Source organism: Prionailurus bengalensis, chromosome X, assembly GCF_016509475.1.
Source record: "Prionailurus bengalensis isolate Pbe53 chromosome X, Fcat_Pben_1.1_paternal_pri, whole genome shotgun sequence".
NCBI classification, from domain to species: Eukaryota; Metazoa; Chordata; class Mammalia; order Carnivora; family Felidae; genus Prionailurus; species Prionailurus bengalensis.
The window spans coordinates 79,547,473-79,570,136 of NC_057361.1; positions in this window are offsets into that span (position 1 = coordinate 79,547,473).

Consider the following 22,664-nt stretch of genomic DNA (forward strand, 5'->3'; position numbering starts at 1 on the left):
AACATGAAGCTTTAAAGATTTAAAGTAAAAGGTGAAGCCTTCTGAGAACAGCAAATTCACTACAAATTTAAAAATTCATTTAAAAAGAATCGGTAATCAGAATTTATAATTAGAAAAATTCAGAAAGTTTTGAGTGTAAGGTTAAACATAAGAAAAGCACCTCCAAGAGTGGTGTCCTTTGTTCTTTATAAATATAAAACTAGTTGAATCAAAAGGTATCTAGTTAACAGATTATTGATAGACAACATTTCTAGGAAAAGTAAATAAATGAATTGTGTGTGTGTGTGTGTGTGTGTGTGTGTGTGTGTGTGACTTGTTGCTACGAAACCAATTTCACAATTTTATTTATGATATATAAGATTGCTTTCATTTGCTCCCTTTATGCTTTGTGAACTGAATAAGAATGAGGGAAATGTCAAGACCCTTGGTTCTTATCTCCTCTTTTCTCTTTTTCTTTTTTTTTTCTTTTTAATGTTTATTTATTTTTGACAAAGAGAGAGACAGAGCATGAGCAGGGGAGGGGCAGCGAGAAAGGAAGACACAGAATCCCAAGCAGGCTCCAGGCTCTGAGCTATTAGCACAGAGCCCAATGTGGGGCTCGAACTCACAGACCGGGAGATCATCACCTGAGCTGAAGTCGGACGGTTAACTGACTGAGCCACCCAGGCGCCCTTTTCTCTTTTTCTTAAGATGACAACATCGCTTATGAATATTTATAGGCTGCAGAACACTTCAGCATCCATCATCTCAGTTAATACTCACAGTATCAATAATGATATTATTTTGTCCATTTTGCAGATGAGGCGATAACAGCGCAAGGAGACTTGCGGCAAAGCAAAATTAGAACCTAGTTTCCTGGTAGCTGAATCCATTGCTTCTTCCTCTAATAAAACACTGGACATTTGGGTCCAAGTTCCATGCTTAAGTGTCTACACATTCACTTCCTAGTCCATCTAACAGGATAGAAATACTGACAATTGTTAGAAAAAGTTACCAAAATAAAAATAAAAAAAAAATCTAAGCAACAAATAAAACAAAACAAAGCAGATCAAGAAACAAAAATCACCCAATTATTTTTGTAATATTAAACTGATAGTGTCTCCATTAATGAGGTTGAGGGAGTCTAGACCCCATGTTTTTCAGCTATCCTTCCCCCATACACTCTTTTCCACCACTGGCTTTAAGACCCACTGTCAGCCATTAGAATGATGCCAGGATTAAGGGTTGTATGAGAATTGACATAATGGAATTTGACAGGTGAGTTTGGTGTTCTTTTTATCATTTATAAACTCCTCCCCATACCCTTAAACATCAAAATTTGTATTCCTTACACAAGTACTTATCTAGCCAACTCTGTTCTTTTCTTTTATTTTATTTTTAAATATCTTTGGGGAGGAGTGCCATGGTGGCTCATTCGATTAGGACTCAGACTCTGAATTTTACCCAAGTCATGATCTCATGGTCATGAGTTTGAGCCCCACTTAAGGCTCCACACTGGGCGTGGAGCCAGCTTGGTGTTCTCTTTCTCCCTTTATGTCTGCCCCTCCCCCTTAAAAAATAATAAATATCTCCGAGGAGAATAGAAATTCCTAAGGGGCAAAGGGGTAGCTATAGCAGAACAAATAGAAACTTCATATCCATATTGGAATGTTCAGGTGTGTGTGTGTTTCTTAAATTGGCATTGGTATGGGTGAAGACAATGTTAAAAGCCTTGCAAAATATGAAGCAGAACATTTCTGCAGTTCCTGGAAGAGATTTCCAATTCATCGAGTACTTTTTAATTACTTTAAAGCTTCAACTTAAAAACAAATCCAGCAGAATGATAGCATTGGGGGTGTGTTCACCATTTTTATCAAAATATTTAATAGATTGGTGTATGAAAGGAATGTAATCAATATGAAATTTTCTGGGATTATTAACCATTTGAAATGCTGAGTGTTTTGCATTGGTGAATCCATCAAACATAAATATGCATCGTTAAGGCTGAAAGGGTTACTGATTCACTGACCCATGATTATTTTCCTAAATGAAAAACACAATTAGTAAAATGGATAAAACATTTCCTTAAAAATCCCATAATTCAAATCAAATCAAACTTGATTTGCTTAGAATTTTTTTTCTTTCCAGAAGGCCTGTGATACAGCTGCTGTAGGATTACTAGAGGATTAACAAACTGTGAGATTTTTCCATCAGATGTTAGACTTTTCCATGGCAGAGAAAGCACTCTGTAGGATAAGCAGCAATTTGAGTAAGCACAGTGATGGAAGTTTGTCAGGATTTCAGTTTCCTTCTCAGCTGAGCCTAACATTGGGAACTCTAAATTTCAAGTGCAAAGCTGAAAGCAGTACAAGGTATTCAGCTAAATTCTTACTGCTAAGGAATGGATCATCTATATACTTTCTCTTAACTTATAATTGGTTGGTGTTTTCTCTTAACTGGCTAATGCAGGATTTCCAGACACCTTTGCTAAATCCCCTAATAATCAAAAACCTTTTTAAAGTTCCCAGGGATGTTTTATATATGCTCATGAATCTTGTAAATTGTTGATTGCATTTCCATGCTCTCTGTGTTCTGCCTCCTCCACCTCCCAGTGATATACACTAATGCTTTTCCTTGTGTTCAGAGAAGAGTGACTTCTACTGATGTTCTTTGGATTCAATATTCTTTAATCACCTTATGTTCCTTGTAGGAATGGAATCAATGCCTCCATCTCATGTGAATTTTAGACCTTTTTTGTATGAATATTCCAACATTTTTCACATTGTTTAGTAAAACTCTTCTTTTACATTTTCCCCTTACTTACAGTGAAGCCCCTTGCCCCGACATAAGGCACATAAGTTTCAGTCTGTGACATGAGGAGTCTACAGAAAAGTCCAGGTGATAAACACCACATTTTCTAGAAGTTCACATGCATATAACTCTTTATTCTTTTAGAATGATGACTCAGGCCCATGTGCCAGTAGATTTTTGTCAGAGATTGTCCCATAAATTGACACTTCCTAGATACATAAAGTAGAAGCAACTAAAAAAGTAGAAGCAACTAAAACAAAGTGTCGACTGTATTTTCTACTACATGGAGTTGCTAATAAGTACAAGAATATGGGTGGAGGGGGTGCTGAAAACCCACCAGGGCAATGTGCTATTAATTTTATCTTGTTTCCCTATCAGACTGACTATAGAGAAGGTGCGGTAAAGGCAGCCTGATACTATACAATAGTTCTCAATACTGTTCCATCTAAACAGTTCACATGCACAAAATATTCTCTTATAATTGTTTTACTTTCTGTAATGGTTTTCTAGAAAATTGAACATGTTGGTAGGCTGTAGGAAGGAGAGGCATAGAATACATATCAAAGAAGCTGGACTTGGAGGAAGTACATGTAATTTGTAAAATCCTGGCCCCTGGAAATTTCTACAGGATCTCACTCCACCCCTGCTTCATAGAATCACTAATGTAGTGTGAAAGAATCCTGGCATTTGGAGGATATCATATTTTTTTCACCTATGATCTATGATCTATAAATAGTCCTTATTTTGCTATGACTTTTGGACTTTACCCTTTGTTTTTCTTTATACAACTTTGTAGAGGTTTTACACATTTTAATACAGCTTTATCTTCTTTGGAAATGCTGTCTTAACCTAGTTTGGTGTCAAGACCAGTCAGTTCCTTTTCTTGAGCATCTGATTAAGTCCACACCCAACCACTTCCTTAACTGGACTTTCACATTCTAGTCCACTTATCACCTGAAGCTATGTACCAGACAAGTAGGGATAGGTCCTATGCCCCAGAGCCCACCAAAATTCAAACTATTGAAATCAGCTACATTGTAAGAAACCTGTGAAATCTAGCTAACCCCACCCTACATGCTATACAGAAGCTTCCTCCTATAGCTCCAGCTTTCTGTTACCCTGTCCCCAGGTGCAACTCTCTTTACAGTGCTTTGCAGCCCTCTCTCCTTTGGAGCTGTTAGTGACAAAAAAAGTTCTGTGTTTCATCTATCCTGGTGACATTGTGCTAGGTCCTGCCATCAAAACAAATCTTTAAATCTTATAAAGCACATGCTTTTATATCTCATTCTTCAATTGCATCTGACTTCACAATTTTCTCTCCCAGATACTTGTAGCAGTAGAATATAGTAGGACTTGGGGTTAGACCTATCTGAATTGAAATTCTGGTTCTGACACTGTTTAGCTGATACCTAGAACAAGGTTCTGTCTCTCTGGGACTCTGTTCATTTGTAAAATAAGAGTACAAAATAATAGTACCCATTTCACAGTATTTTGGTAATAATGAAATGATCTTTAAATCTATATAAATAGATATAGATATAGATATAGATATAGACAGATAGATATGCATGGCTCTTTTCATACTACCTCACACATAGTAAGCACTGAATAAAAGGTAGCTATTGTTATTGATAGGTATATATTTTTGAATTTGTTTTTTTGTTTGTTTGTTTGACTATAATTATATATTTTATTCTCCTAGGGCTTGGTAGAGTAACAAGATACATGTTTTATTATCTAAAACAATCAATTGTCCCAGCTGGATTTTTTTAAAAAATTCATCTTTGTGTGTCCAATAATTTATGATTCCACTTTTACCACATACTCCTTATGAGTTCTAGGGTTTGTTTTGTGTTATCTATTTTGTTCCATTGATCTGCTTATTCTTACAATAGTGTCATACTGTTTTAATTATTGATATTAATAAACTTTAATGACTAATGGCTTTTTTATTATTCCTTTTTCTCTGATAAGTTCTTAGGGATTCTTGCCTTTCTCCTCTTCACAGTAAATTTTAGAATTATTCTGTCACATTAAAAAAAACTCATTGGTAATTTTACTGTAATTGTGTTAAACTTAAAAATGAAGATGGGATAAATTGGAATCTTAGTAATTAATATTCCCACCTAGGAGCATATTTCTCCACTTAGGATGTATGCTTTTTAAAACATACTTCAGAACCTGTATGAAGGGCAAGTTCCATTCTAGTACAGTTCCTCTTGTACCTAACTACATGCCTTTTGATAAATCCTATATTCCTGATGTAATTCCTGTTCTATAGAGCTTATGGCATTTACATTAAGGTTAAATGAATTAAAGTATGTATACAAAATAGCAAAGTAAGGAATTAAATATTCATAGAGAAGCAAGAAGTTATTACTATTATTTAAAAAATTAGATTTGAAGAGTGCCTGAGTGACTCAGTCAGTTAAGCATTGACTCTTGATTTTGGTTCAGGTCATGATCCCATGGCGATGGGATCAAGCGCCGGGTCAGCCTCTGCACTGACTGTGCAGAGCCAGTTTGGGATTTTCTCTCTCCCTGTCTCTCTGCCCCTTCCTAGCTCACATGCTCTCTCTCTCTTCTTCAAAATTAAATAAATAAACATTGAAAAAAATTAGACTTGAGGAAAAGTCCGATTTTGCATCAAAGGTATTTTTCATCTCGAATAAAAGATCTTCACAGAAAAAGAAAAAAAAATTAAAACCCAGGAAAACAGAGATCCAAGCATGTCAATATTGATCAGATACTCAAAAAAACCTTTTTACTAAGCACTACTAATTTGATTCTGATATCTCCATATGGTGAATACATTTTACCATGGAATCTGTACCCTGGACCTCATAAAATCAACCTTATGTTTACATAGATTTGTAGAGTTTGAAAGGAGCAGGATGTCATCTAACTCAAACTTTCATTAAGTGGAAATACCTTTCTTCTAATATTTCCAGCAATAGTTAATTCATTATTTCATAAGTAATTACTAGGATTCTCATATTTTGAGATGTCCTTATTGTACCAATATCTGTCTCCCTGTGGCTTTCACCTATGCATGGGTATTATAGGAGCAGGAATGTGAAGCATCTAATTCCATCTGGTAGAAAGTAAGGAAGAGAGTAGGAAGGGTCAGCAAAGCAGTGCATACTAGAGGAAGTATGGCTTGAACTGTATCACAAAGAGAGAAAGTTTAAGGCATTGCAGGCCAAAGAGCATCACTGAAAGTATGACACATTTGAGAACGCTACTAAATTTGTTTCTGCTGAATCAAAACATATATATGAGGGAATAGTAAAAGATGAGGATGAAGAAATTGACAACTGAATGGTACAGAAAGCTTTCTGTGCTAAAGTGAGTTCGGGTTTTATTGACAATAGAAAGTCATTCAATGGTTATTTAAACTCAGCAGTATTGTTCTAGTTGTACTTGCTGGACCTACACAAAATCTATCTTATATTTTTCTTTAAACTTTTCTAGTTCCTCAAGGCACTTGAAGGTAGTCTTTATGTCCTAGTTCTTTTAAGAATTTATCATCTATGTCTTTTCTAGATTGTTACCATTGTGGTCCTTTCCCCTATATTCATTCTAGTTTAAGTTCATCTTAACTAATTTGGCCATCCAAATTACTTAGCATATAGTACCCAGAATTAAGCCAATGCTTCAGATATGATTTAATACTGTAAAGTGGTTCAATATTACTTTACCTTATTAATTCTATACAAAACTTTTTAAAAAGAATATTAAAATTGAGTTTGGCTTATTTTGGAGTTGGATTGGGGGCAATACACCAGACAATAGAGGCTCTATTATGCTGCACTAACAACTCCAAAATCTCAGTGACTCAACATAACAAAGGTTTATCTCTCACTCACACTTAATATTCAGTATGGATGGATACGGAGTACTCTGCCTATCACAGTCATTCAGGGATCCAGGTTGACAGGAAGTTTGCTATAATACCTGATTCCAGTCAACAAGACAGAAACAATGGTAAATTTTGAACTGGCTCTTAAATTTTCCAAAACAAGTCAATTGGTCTCATTTAAATTCAAAGGAAGTGGGGACATAAAGTCTTGCTATGGACCTATAAGGAGAGGAAAGTGAGGCTAATCTACTAGTCCTGATGATTTCCACCAGCTTACAGCTAGAACACAAGGATCTTGTGACCAATTAAATCTCCATATTTTTTTCTTGTTTTGGTATAAATGAGTAAAATGCCAGGTCTTTTTTGTTTTTTTTTAATATTTTATTTTTAAGTACTCTCTACACCCAAAGTGGGGCTGGAACTTACGATCCCAAGATCAAGAGTTACATGCTCTGCAGACTGAGCCAGCCAGGTACCCGCAGGTCTTCTTAATATTATGAAATCTTTTTGTTTTCATTAAAAGTTTACCAAATTGGATTCAGTTTACTATTTGTGTTGACCTGAATGTTTGTGTCACCTCCAAATTCACATGCTGAAATCCTAACCCCCAAGGTGATGCTATTCAGAGGTAAGGACTTTGGGAGATGATGAGGTCATAAAGGCACAGTCCGCATGACTGGGATTAATGTCTTATTAGAAAGAGGACACACAGAGTTTACTTGCCCCTTCCACCATGTGAAAACAGCAAGAAGATATGGTCATCTACAAACCAGGAAGAGGGTCCACACCAGACACCAAATCTGCCAGAGATTTGATCTTGGACTACCAGCCTCCAGAACTGTGAGAAATAAGTTTCTTTTGTTTATAAGTCACTCTCTCTATAGAATTTTGTTATATTAGCCTGAAACTAAGACATTGTTCATATTTTTTAAGGATGTTAATCCAGCATACATTTTACTAGTCAATGTTTACATCTCTGGGTCATATTCTAAACTAGCAAAGATATAATCTGTGTCCTTAGGAGCCTAATATACTCTACAAGACACTTTAGGTTAACATTGATCTATTGATTACTTTATTGATGCCATTGTGGTAAGGCTATTCAACCAGCTCTCAATCTACCTAACTGTATAACTGAGTTTTATTGCAACAAATGATTATAAGATTATCATCTGAGACTGTACCAAATGCTTTCCCCTAATCAAGTTATAAAACATCTAAGCATGATCATGGTATAGCAATCTAGCAACCCTATCAAGAAAGGAACAAAGTTTAGTTGATTTTGTCTTATGTTCAAGTTGATCATAACTTATGTTGGCTCCTGATTACTCTCACTCTTTTCCAAATTTTGCAAACTATCTTGTTAGTAATCTGTTTTACATTTTTGTTAAAAATGAAACCCAGCATTTAGTACATAGTTTCTAAAAAAAACCCTTTCCACTTCATTTTTGGAAATCAGGATACATGTTTCTATCTCCAAAATTTAATCTTCTTTCTCATTTTATATGAGCCTTCGGTTTCTATATACGCTGACACTAACACAAAAAGGCACATTTTAATAGAGCTTTTGGGGGACCTGTAGTTTCATTTCAATTCCACCAGAATTTTGTTGGATTTTAAACAGAATCTCTATGGTATTCTCTATGATATTTGTTCTATATTTTTCAGTTGGAAAGTCATGTTACTTGACAGAGAATAATGAGGTAAAATGGATTTAAAATTTCTCAAACTTCTTTCTTTAATCTGTTGACATTTATCATCTTCTCCATGCAATGAGCCTCTTCCTTTGTTCTTACTGCTTTAAAACTTTCTTGAAAAACCCTTTTAATTTACCTTAAAATTTCCCACAAGTCTCAGTTAGTTTGGGGTACTAGAATCTTCAACAATGTTGGTTGAGTTTTGTGATATTTTCTTATATTCTGGTCATTTGAAGCATTTCTTCATTTAAAATTTGAATCTCTTCCACAGTAGGTTATTGATAATACATATCATATGTACATGTTTTCTTGCTTTCTCACTTGAATAATCTACTTGGAGTTCTTAGTTACTTACTGTGTTTTCTTTCTTAGAGTGGGAGACATAACAGAACAAAAGAATAAATATCTATAAGTAGATATAATCAAGTCCAGAGATGGTTTCTGTTAATATTTTGGGAAACTTTCTTCCAAACTAATATTATTCCAACTGTGCAGAAAAAAATTATATTTATTAAGAGGATTAACCTCTGTATATCTCGATTTTATCACAGAAATGAGAATGACAATCTATGCCTAACTTCCCACTTTATGTTAAATGTTTCCTAGATATTTTATGGTGTCTCTATCACTATTATATCTGGGTTGTCAAAATATATAATTTTCAAGACATAACGATGATAATTATAGCCAGGTGGAAAGACAAATATTAGCATAATTATTGTTGATGTAATTATAATAATAAAACCACATAAATAGAGCTTATAGTTATAAGGAACAATTCTAAGCATGGTAGGTTTATATTTAATATTTTAATCTTCATTTTTCCCTTTTGTTTCATTTATTTATTTATTTATTTATTATTTTTAAAATACAGTTTATTGTCAAATTGGCTAACACACAGTTTGTAAAGTGTGCTCTTGGTTTTTGGGGTAGATTCCTGTGGTTCATCGCTTACATACAACACCCAGTGCTCATCTCAACAAGTTTCCTCCTCAATGTCTGTCACCCATTTTCCCCTCTCTCCCCCCCACCATCCACCCTCAGTTTGTTCTCTGTATTTGAGAGTCTCTTATAGTTTTCCTTCCCCCCTGTCTGTTTGTAACTATTTTTCATAACCTTTTAGATAGGTGCTTAGATTTTCAAAGCCACAGATGAACAAGGCACAAGATATTTTCCCTGTGCAAAGTGGAGTGAAGGCCAGAACTGAGAACCCTACATAAAATCCTATCTATGACTTTTGTATTCAACTTTAATTAAAAGCTACATGACAAGAACTCAACAGATTGCAAAGGGAGATGACAAGAAACCTTATTAGTCCCAGCTTCCTCTAGGATAAAAAGTATAGTTTGTATTTTTACTTGTTAATTAGATGTTAGGTTCAAATTTGTACTACATGTACATTCTAGTAATCCCCAGTGACTCGCCGTAAAGTATTTCTGGGACAATAATGCTCTAAGGCATCTGGTAGGAGCAATTGCCAAACTTATCTGGAAAAGTTCATCTTCAATCCAGGCCTTGAATTATTCTCACAGATAAAATCAAGTTGAAAACAATTGAAAATCAAAATACACAAGGAAAGATGCCACCACGAGTAAGAGTCAGCATAAACACCAATCATCAAATTTAAAGCCTAAAGAGATGAGCTATTAAAAAGGTCTGATAAAGATAAATATGTTAAAAGTTCTTAAAGATTTATAAAGATGGATGTCAAAACACACACACACACACACACACACACACACACACACACAAAGCAGGACACAGAAAACACAAGATGCTAAAGAAACTCTAAATGGCAGACTTTAAGAAAAGGTAAAATAAACACTGACAGAAGGAATAAGTTGCCAAAAAGAATGGTATACAAAAATATTGGTCAATGTTATCCATCTAAACCAAGGATGAGTAGACTGTGACCCACAGACCAATTCCAGCCCACCTTCTGTTTTCATAAATAAAGTTTTATTTGCTCACAGCCATGTTCATTATGATTAATTTTATGTGTCATCTTGACTGGGTCATGAGATGGTAAGACATATTGTCAAGGATAATTCTGCATGTATCTATTTATTCTATGAGGGTCTTTCTGGAAAAGATTAATATTTAAATCAGTACACTGAGTAAAGCAGAATAACCTTCCTAATATGGATGGTCCTTGTCCAAACAGTTAAAGGCCTGACAGGAACAAAAATTTATCTCTCCAAAAAACTAAGAAGAAACTCTTCCCACCTGCTTTCAACTTGGGACATCAGATTTTATCCTGCCTTCAGACTCAAACTGAAATGGCTCTTCCTGGGTTCTAAGTCTACCGCTTTTGAATCTACACCATTGGCTCTCTTGAGTCTCCAGCTTGCCAACTACAGATCAAAGGAATTTGTCAGTCTCCATAATCACCTTAGGCAATTCCTTATAAACTCTCTCTGTTTCTCTCTCTGTCTTTCTCACCCTCTCTTTCTCTCAATTCTATTTGGTCTATCATTCTGGGTAACCCTAACTAATATACTCATTCATTTATTCATTTTATGGCTACTTTTGCAAGAGAATAGCAAAGTTATTGAAACAGAGTGATTACAACAGATATTATATGACTCAAAAGCTAAACATAGTTACTATGTAGCCCCTTACAGAAAAAGTTTTCAGATTACTGATCTACACTAACATGGACTATAAAATTATGATGATATCAATGATATAATGACAAGGACAGCAACTAACAGTAGAGTTAAGAAAATAAGGTGAAAGTGTAATGTTGGCCAAAAATAATATCTAAAATGGAAGATGTTTTTAAAATTAATGAGTTTTAAGATCCTTTCATTGACCGAATGAAAGGAGTAGATATTGATGAAAATTATATGTTAGGTCAATTATGTATAATACATTTTATTATTATTATTTTTAATGTTTATTTTTGAGAGAGAGAAAGAGACAGAGCACAAATGGGGGAGGGGCTGAGAGATAGGGAGACACAGAATCCAAAGAAGACTCCAGGCTCTGAGCTGTCAACACAGAGTCCAACACGGAGCTTTTGAACTCACAAAATGTGAAATCATGACCTGAGCTGAAGTTGGACACTTAACTGACTGAGCCACCCAGGTGCCCCAATGTATAATACCATTCTAAAGGTAATCATGAAAATAAGTGGAAAGCATAACTTTAAAAATGTTAAAGCAGAAATACCTAAAATTTGTACGGAATCACAAAATACCCTAGAGAGCCAAGCAATCTTGAAAAAAAAAGTTGGAGGTATCACAATTCTAGACTTCAAGTTATATTGCAATGGTGTAGTAATCAGAATAATGGGGTACTGACACAAAAATATACATAAAGATGAATAGAACAGAATAGAAAATCCCGAAATAAACCCATAATTATATGGTCAATTAATCCTTGACAAAAGAAGCAAGAACATGCAATGGGAAAAGGAATGTCTCTTCAACAAATGGTGCTGGGAAAACTGGACAGAAAAATGGAAAAGAATTAAACTAGACCGCTTTCTTACACCAGAAAAACAAATTCAAAATGGATTAAAGACTTAGATGTGAGACCTAAAACCATAAAAGTCCTGGGAGATAGCACATACAGGAATTCCTCTGACAATAGACATAGTAACATTATTCTAGATATATCTCCTTGAGGCAAGAGAAATAAGAACAAATATAAACTGTTGGGACTACATAAAAATAAAAGGCTTCTGAATAGCAAAACAAACAACCCACAAAACTGAGAAGAAGCCTACTGAATCGAAGAAGATATTTGCAAATGGCATATCTGATAAAGGATTAGTATACAAAATATATAAAGAACTTATACAACTCAACACCCCCAAACCAAATAATTCAATAACATCGACAGAAGACATTATAGCAAACATTTCTCCACAGAAGACATACAGATGGCCTACAGACACATGTGAATATGCTCATCATCACTGATCACCAAGGAAATGCAAATCAAAACTACAATGAGATATCACCTCACACCTTTCAGAATGGCTAAAATCAATAATACAAGAAACAAAACGTGTTGGCAAGAATGTGAAGAAAGGTGAACCCTAACTTGCACTGTTGGTGGATATGCAAACTGGTGCCACCACTGTGGAAAACAGTATATAGATTCCTCAAAAAGTTAAATATAGATCTATCCTATAATCCAGCAATTGCACTACTGTGTGTTTACCCAAAGAATACAAGAACACTAATTGAAAGGGATACATGTACCCTTATGTTTACAGCAGTATTATTTACAATAGGCAAGTCATGGAAGCAGCACAAGCCCACTGATTGGTGAATGGATAAAGAAGGGGTGGTATATATATATATATATATATATATGGATATTATTCAGCCATAAAAAAAGAATGAAATCTTGCCATTTGCAATGACATGGTTGGAGCTAGAGAGTATATTGCCAAGCAAAAAAAGTAGTCAGAAAAAGACAAATACCATATGATTTTACTCATATGTAGAATTTAAGAAACAAAACAAACAAGCAAAGGGAAAAGAATGGAGAGAGAGACAGAGAGAGAGAGAGAGAGATCAAGAACAGACTCCTAATTATAGAGAGCAAACAAGAGGGGAGGTGGGTGGGGATGGGTGACATCTTGATAGGGATGAAGGAGTGTACTTGTCCTGAGCACAGGATGATGTATGGGAGTGTAGAATTGCTATATTGTACACCTGAAACTAATATAGCACTGTACATTAGTTGGAATTAAAATAAAATAAAAACTTTAAAAAAAATTAAAAAGACTGATCTGAGTTCTAGATGCGTTCATTTAAAAAATTATAAAGAGGAAATAAGGAATAATCATTTTAAAACACTCAAACGATCCCCCCAAAAGGTCTAAAGAGGGGCTCCCAAGTGCCTCGGTTGAGCCTCCAACATTGGCTCAGGCGATGATCTCCTGGTTGACAAGTTCCAGCCCCATGTCAGTCTCTGTGCTGACAGCTCAGAGCCTGAAGCCTGCTTTGGATTCTGTGTCGCCCTGTCTCTGCCCCTCCCCTACTCAGACTCTGTCTCTGTCTCAAAAATAAATTAATATTAGAAAAAAAAAATGAGGCTTAAAGAAACACAAAAGCAAAGGAAACAGAAAAAAGTAAGCAAAAACATAAAATAATGTGATATAAATCAATTTAAATATACCATAATCAGAGCAGTGCAAAGGGAGCAAACATATACGTTATAACACAGAGATTTACTTGCAATAAAAAATACATCCATAAAGTCTTTACAGAGAACACAAAAGAAATGGAAAAAAGAAGCTGTTAAATTCTAAGAGAAAGGCTGGTATAGCTTTATTAATATTAATTAAAAGGATTCAAAGGAACAGAATTTTTAAAGATGAAAGAGCTGCCAATAATGCTAAAGTAAATTTAACCAAGAAATGTACAAGTTCTAAACTTTTATGCATCTAATAATATAGACTAAATTTATATCAGAAAAAAACTTATGTAATTAAAGAAATAATTTCCCAGTAAAAGTGGGAGAATTTTTAAATTCATCCTTTCAATGAATGATAAATCAAGTAGACAAAACACTAATAAAAACGTTGCAAATTTGAACACCATAATAAACTTGATTTTATGAGTTTATGTAAAACCTGGCATACAAGATGTAGAAAATACTTTTTTTCTCAAGCAAACATAGATTGTTTATGAAAATTGACCACAAATTAACCCACAAGTAACGTATTAACAGATTTGTAAGAATAGTTTTACAGACCACATCGTCAACAATGATGCATTTAAGTTAAAAAAACTTAACTAAAAATAGAAGCATATTTTGAAAATTAAAAAAAAATCCAAACACTTCTCTATAATTCATTGGTCAAAAATCATAATGAAAAATAGAAAATATTTACTACTAACAGTTAAAACATGGCTTATAAAATTTGCAAGACGCAAGTGAAATAGAATTTGAAAAAACAATTTACAATCTTAAATGCGTCATTTTAAAAAACGATCTAGAGTCTGAAAATTTAATAGATAAGCATTAAATTTGAGAAATAGAAAAATATCAACAAAATAAATTCAATCATGGTGTATATTAGGGAATAATAAACACAAGAACAGATATTTATGATGTACAAAGAATCATTGCAATAACCACGATCAACAAGGAAAAAATGGTTCTTTGAAAATAATGGATAGACTTGTCTTTGACAATCTTGTCAAGAAAAGAATTATAATAAACAATAGTAGGAATAAAATGGAGATATAATTAGAGATACAGTAGAGGGTAAAACATAATAACTCCAACTATGATTTTATGCAAAAATTTGGGGAAAAATGATAAAATAGACCATTTTATAGAAAAGTATAATTTCAAAATAAGTGGATACAAAAGAGAGGCCCTAAATAGTTTTATAACCATTAAAGTAGACTAGACTTTTGTGTTTTGGGGGAAGATTTTATATTACTTATTCAATTTCTTTGGTGGTTATACATCTGTTCAAGTTTTCTCTTTGTGATTCAGTTTTGATAGTTTATATGTTTCTATGAATTTGCCCATTTCTTCCATGTTATGCAATTTGTTGACATATAACTTTTCATGATATTCTCTTATTTGTTTTTATTTCCATGGTGATGGTTGTGACTTATTCTCTCTCATTCACGATTTTATTTATTTGCGTTCTTTCTCTTTTCTTTTTACAAGTCTGGATAGGGTTTTATAAATTTTATTAATACTTTTTTATTTTAACTTGTTTTATTTTTCATTTTTTAAAATTTATATATAAATTAATTAGCATATAGTGCAACAATGATTTCAGAAGTAGTATCCTTAGTGCCCCTTACCCATTTAGCCAATCCCCCCCTCCCACAACCCCTCCATAACCCTCAGTTTGTTCTCCATATTTATGAGTCACTTCTGTTTTGTCCCCTTCCTTGCTTTTATATTATTTTTGTTTCCTTTCCCTTATGTTCATATGTTTTGTCTCTTAAAGTCCTCATATGAGTGAAGTCATATGATTTTTGTCTTTCTCTGACTGACTAATTTCACTTAGCATAATACCCTCCAGTTCCATCCATGTAGTTGCAAATGGCAAGATTTCATTCTTTTTGATTGCAGAGTAATACTCCATTGTATATATATACCACCTCTTCTTTATCCATTCACCCATTGATGGACATTTGAGCTCTTTGCAAACTTTGGCTATTGTTGATAGTGCTGCTATAAACATTGGGGTGCGTGTGTCCCTTCAAAACAGCACACCTCTATCTCTTGGATAAATACCTAGTAGTGCAATTGCTGGGGTGTAGGGTAGTTCTATTTTTAGTTTTTTTTTTTTTTTGAGAAACCTCCATACTGTTTTCCAGAGTGGCTGCACTAGCTTGCTCCCACTGGCTCCTTTGGTCTCATAAAGGCAATGCGACTTCTGCCAGTTGTGCTCCAAGAAGGGGGTACAGTCTCTCCCAGTGTATTTCAGGCAATCTTCAGATTGTGCCCTCTCTTCTGGGTTACCTGCCTGCTTTCTGTACAAGAGCACTGCAGCCCCTTCAGGGCTGTATATCAGCCATCTTGTGAACCCCTAAAACTCTAGTCTTTGAGCCACTGGTTGTGAAAACTCACAAAAATCAGCCCCTCTAGTTTTCCCAGTCAATGGGTTTGGGAAAGGGTTTTCCCTGTGCAATACCCTGTGCACTCCTTTCTCTCTCTCACTTCTCTCCATGACCAGGTCTCCCTCCCTTACACAGCACCAGCAATCCGTTTCTCTCCAAAATCACATCTTTTCACATCCTACCCTCCAAAACATGACCTGTTCTCTTCCTCTAGTTGTGCAGTTTGTTCTGCCAGTCTTCTGGTTGATATCTTGGGTATTCAGAATGATTTGATTTGAATTTGTTTTTATATAATTAACAGTATGTTTTATAAAAGATAAAAATCCATGATACTTTGACCAAATATTAGAAACATTTTTAATAAAATCTGACCCCAAATTATTTGCTCTTAACTAAGTTAGAAAAGTTTTTAAAATATTAATAAACTAAAAAGTTATCTTTCTAGTTAAAAATGTAGAACAGATCTAAATATGCTATAAGCTTTACTGTTCATTTTACATTGTAATGTCCACCAAACGAAAATATGGTCAAAGTTATATTGTATCAACCTTCAGTTATTCAGTACATCTACTATGGACAACTTTCTTAAATATACATGATTCATATGAGAATATTCAATGAGGAATACAAGCTTTTAATATTTATTTATAAAATACTACTTAGGCTAGAATTTTTCAATTAAGTCTGATAAAACCTGAAAGCTCTTGGGTGTTATGAGGTTTAAAGTTCTAACTAACAAACCTACCTCAGCATCATAAAGGTCATATATGAAAAACCCACAGCTAAAATCATCCTCAATGGGGAAAAACTGTTAGCTTTTCCTCTACAGTAAGGAACAAGACAGAGATAGTCATTCTCACTACTTTTATTCAACATAGAATTGGAAGTCCTAGCCACAGCAATCAGGCAACAAAAAGAAATTAAAGGCATCCGAATTTGCAAGGAAGAAGTAAAACTTTCACTATTTGCAGATAACATGATAGTTTATATAGAAAATCTGAAAGATTCCACTGAAAAATTGCTAAACCTGATACACAAATTCAGTACAGTCACAGGATGCACAATAAATATACAGAAATCTGTTGCATTTCTATATAGCAATAATGAATCAGCAGACAAATTAGGGAATCAATCTTAATGACAATTGCACCAAAACCAGTAAGATACCTATGAATAAACCTAAACAAAGAGGTGAAAGACTTGTACTCTGAAAACTATAAAACACTAATGAAAGAAATTTAAGAGGATACAAAGACATGGAAAACATTTCATGCTCATGGGTTTGAAGAATATCATTAAAATATCTATACTCCAAAGCAATCTACACATTTAATGCAATCTTTATCAAAATACCACCAGCATTTTTTATGGAACTGGAACAAACAATCCTAAAATTTCCATAGAACCACAAAAGACCCCAAATAGTCAAAACAATCTTGAAAAAAGAAAAGCAAAGCTGGAGGCATCACAATTACTAACTTCAAGATATATGACAAAGCTGTAGTGATCAAAACAGTATGGTACTGACACAAAAATAGACACATTAATCAATAGAACAGAATAGAAAACCCAGAAATGAACCCACAACTGTAAGTCCACAACTGTATTATCAATTAATCTTCAACTAAGCAGGAAATTGTATATATGGGAAAAGACAGTCTCTTCAACAAATGGTGTTGGGAAAACTGGAGAGCAACATGCAAAAGAATGAAATTGAAGCACTTTCTTACACCATACGCAAAGGTAAACTCAAAATCAGGGACCTAAATGTGAGACCTGAAGCCATCAAAATCCTAGAGGAGAACACAGGCAGTAAACTCTTTGATATCAGTCATAATAATTTCGTCTTTGGTAAGTCTCCTGAGGCAACAGAAAAAAAAAGCAAAAATAATCGATTGCGACTTCATAAAAAAAAAAATTCTGCACAACAAAGAAAACAATCCACAAAACTAAAAAGGAGCCTACAGAATGGGAGAAGCTATCTGCAAATGGCATATCTGATAAAGGATCAATATCTAAAATATATCAAGAACTGATACAACTCAACACCCTCAAAAAATAATCCAATTAAAATGGACAGAAGACATTTCTCCAAAGAAGACATCCACAAGGCCAACAGACTCATGAAAAGATGCTTATAGTCACTTAACATCAGGGAAATGCAGATGAAACTACATTGAGATATCACCTCATAACTTCTAAGAATGGCTAAAATGAACAACACAAGGAACAAGAACAACACATATTGGTGAGGATGTGGATAAAGGAGAACCCTTATGAACTCTTGGTGGAATGCACACTGGTGTAGCCACTATGGAAAACAGTATGGAGATATCTCAAAATTTAAACATAGAACTACTCTAGGATCCATCAGTTGCATTCCTAAGTATTTTCCCAAAGAATAAAAACATTCATTCAAAGGAATACATGCACCCTGATGTTTATAGCAGCATTATCTATAATATCCAAATATGGAAACAGCTCAAGTTTCTGATGAATGGATATGGAAGATGTGGTGTGTGTGTGTGTGTGTGTGTGTGTAATATATAATATTATATATATAATGGAATACATATAATATTATAATGGAATATATATTATGTATATATTATATATATTAAATATACTTAAATATATTAAATGTATAATATATTAAGTATATATTAAATATACTTAAATATATATTATATATATATTATATATTATATAATATTATGATGGAATATATATAATATTATAATATTATATATATATAATGGAATATTACTCAGCCATAAAAATAATGAACTATTGCTATTTGCATCAACATGGATGGAGCTAGGAAGTATTATACTAAGCAAAATAAGTCAGTCAAAGAAAGACAAATACTAAAGGATTTCACTTTTATGTGGAATTTAAGAAGGGAAACAAAGGGGGCACTTCAATGGCTCAGTTGGTTAAGCAACTAACTCTTGGTTTTGATTCAGGTCATGATCTCACCGTTCATGGGTTCCAGCTCTGCATCTGGCTCTGCCCTGGCAGTGTGGAGCCTGCTTGGGATTCTCTCCCTCTATTTCTTTCTCTGTCCCTCTCCCCACTCTCTCTATAAAAATAAACTTTTTTTTAAAGAAAGGAAACAAAGGTGCAAAGGGGAAAATAGAGAAAGAGGCAAACCAAGAAACAGATTCTTAACTATAGAGAACAAACTGTTGGTGACCAGGGGCAAGTTGGGTGCACGAATGGGTGAAATCAGGGATAGGGATGAAGGAGTGCACTTGTTGTGATGATTATCAGGTGTTTTATGGAAGTGTTGAATCACTATATTGTATACTTGAAACTAATATTAAACTGTATGTTAACAAACTGTAATATAAACAAAAAAAATAAAGTTTCAACTAACCAATTTTAATTAAAGATACTTGATGAATATTTGATAATGCATTTATAAAGTATCATGGAAGTTATAGTAATAACAAGATAAAACAAATTTCTGCAAGCAGTATTATATCTATCATCCTAAATGTTCATTTAGGTTGGGAGAGTGGATTGATAAAATAAATTTCAGCAGAAATGCAGCAATGTTACCTTGAATTTCTATGTAGAGTGGCTATTCATAACTTATACAAAAAAGATTAGTCAAGCTAAATAAGACCCTCTTGGAAACTGAGCTAGGCACTTAACTTTTCAGCAGAAAGTGTCTCATAGTACTTTATGATGGTGTTAAATAAATAGTAACCCACAGGCCTAGAAGACTGAATACATTAATCAAAGTAAAGAGTCATGTGGTGAGGTCTTCTCTTGTGCCACCTAATATAAATTGCTACAATGAAAGGAAAGTATTTTGTTTAAAACTTTTAATTCCATTTGGCAAGATGCTCTATCCTCTTGTCTGTAAGAACTAATCAGAATTCAGTGATTGTTCAACTAAAAAATATTGAAAAAGCAAGCTTACCATTAAAAAGAAGACAAAGAATGTGTATTATTGCCAGTGGTGAGCAAAGTAGATACTGCATACACACACACACACACACACACACACACACACACACACACACACTTTTGGACCAAGCATCCCATTATATGATGTTTATTAACATCTCTGCTTCTACAGTTTTGTAAAATTTTTTTTTCAACTTTTATTTATTTTTGGGACAGAGAGAGACAGAGCATGAACGGGGGAGGGGCAGAGAGAGAGGGAGACACAGAATCAGAAACAGGCTCCAGGCTCTGAGCCATCAGCCCAGAGCCCGACGTGGGGCTCGAACTCACGGACCGCGAGATCGTGACCTGGCTGAAGTCAGACGCTTAACCGACTGCGCCACCCAGGCGCCCCGGCAGTTTTGTAAATGAAAGAGGTAGACACACTGGCATATTGTGCCTTTCTTGTTCAAATACTGTTTTCAAATAATATTGCCACCAAATTCGGATTTACAATTTTGAATGCTTCCATAAATGCACCTTACCTCCTCCCCTCTCTCCCTGAAACCAGCAACTACTTTATACTTATTTATATTTATCTATATTTGAGGACTATGGAGTTCACATTAACAGTGAATGTTAAGTAAGTGGTGCTATTTTTAGTAAATGGTGGCTATTTCTCTGTTCACAGCTACAATTCCGTCTTGTCAGGTAGTTAGATGAAAGCTGGACCAGGACAGCTATCTCTGGATCTGCATAGGAAGGATTAACCAGCCAGAAAACAAAGAATAGCCTCATTAAGATTAACATGTAATTTCTGGGGCCCACACTAAAAAAAAAGCAGCTGCCTTGATCAAGGTGACAAGAATAGAAGTCATTGATGTTAGTCCCTTGGGAGAGAGGGTTAAAAAGAATCTAAGTTTAGGGAAATAGTGCTCTGAAGCCTTGTTGATCAAGTAACAACCAATAATAAGATCTCAGAATGTAAGAAAGGTCATTTATTTTGTAGTTAATATTATAAGATACTAAGATATCATGAGGGAGTAAATAGAGTCCCACAAAGAGAAGTTTATCAGTGTTTAATATATTTAAACCAATTGCCTAAAACAGCCTCCCCTAAGGTTTTTAGTATATTCATAGAGTTGAGAAACCATCACCACTATCTAATTCCACCCAAAAAGGAAACCTCCTACTCATTAGCAGTCATTCTTCATTCCTTCTATGGCCCAGCCTTAGGCAATGACTAATCTATTTCCTTTCTAGATTTGCCCACTCTATGCACTTCATATAAACGAAATCATACAATATGTAGCCTTTTGTGTCTGGTTTCTTTCACTTAGAATAATGTTTTCAAGGCACATCTATGTTGTGAAATGCATCAGTATCTCATTCTTTTTAATTGCCAAATATGTTACTGTATTCCTATACCATATTTTGTTTATCCATTCATTAGTGGATAGCTATAATGTTTTCATATTTAGATTACTTTGAATAATACTGTTATGAAATTTCATGTGTGAGGATTTGTGTCAACATATCTTTTCAATTCTCTTGGGTATATACCTAGAAGTAGAATTCTTGGTCACATGGTAATTCTATGTTTAACTTCTTGAGGAACTGCCAAAGCAATGTTCCAAAGTGTCTACACCATTTTATTAAAATGTTTTATTTTGAAAGTAAAACTATCAGAATTGCTTTGTTCAAGTTATAATACTTAACATCTCACAGACACTAGTTTCTGAAGAATATAGTTTAGAAGACCTAGCTAAATTCCTTATCTGGTTTTCAACTCAGAGTATATTTGGTTACTCCCTTGGTATATGTAGGCATGTATGTTGGTAGGTAGGAGATGGAGTTAAGAAATCGAATATTACACAGTCATGCTTTTAGTGTATATTCATGTATTTGAAAAAATATATAATCTCAAATGGAAATTTTATTCATATAAGACACATTTTGTATTCATGAAATTTCAAAATACTTTGTAAACCTCTTTTTTGTGAGTGGATGAGATCCATTTTGTGGCTATAGATAAAGACAATTGGGATGTTTAGATCCCATTTAGGATTTTAATAATTTACTTAATCTTTTAAGTTACTCGTTTGTATTTGAATGAGTTATTTCTTGGCAGTACTCTCTCAGAGGTGCTGGAAAACTTTTCTAATTAATCCCACAAAATACAGAAAATGTCTCAAAGGAACAGGCTTACATAAATCTTATGTTATATAGTAAAATATAACAAAAAGGATTTTGTTACTTCTTCCTGTGTTTTGAAGGTTTAGTTAACTCTACTACAAAGACTTATGATTTAATCTCAGCTTTCACTATTTCTAGGACTCTTTTCAGGTCTTTGTTCTTATACCTGCCAATAGTCATGTGATTGTTGAAACAGTAAACCTGAGGGTTCTTCAAACACTTGCACTCATTAAATTCTTCCTACTGATTTGTGCTGAGTGGGAGTCTCATCGTCTGTTTTTGGGTACATGCTGTACTATCTGGGAAACTGAATACCCACCCATCCCCAAACAAATCAATTATCTTGCTTATGGAACAGCAAAATGTTGTTTAATGTTGAGAAAGTTAAAAGACTAGAAGCAGGAAAAATAGGTCATTTTGTCCCTTTCTTTTTTTTTTTTTAAATTTTTTTTAATGTTTATTTTTGAGACAGAAAGAGACAGAGCATGAACGGGGGAGGGTCAGAGAGAGGGAGACACAGAATCTTAAACAGGCTCTAGGCTCTGAGCTGTCAGCACAGAGCCCGACGCGGGGCTCGAACTCACGTACCGTGAGATCATGACCTGAGCCGAAGTCAGCCACTTAACCGACTGAGCCACCCAGGCGCCCATCATTTTGTCCCTTTCA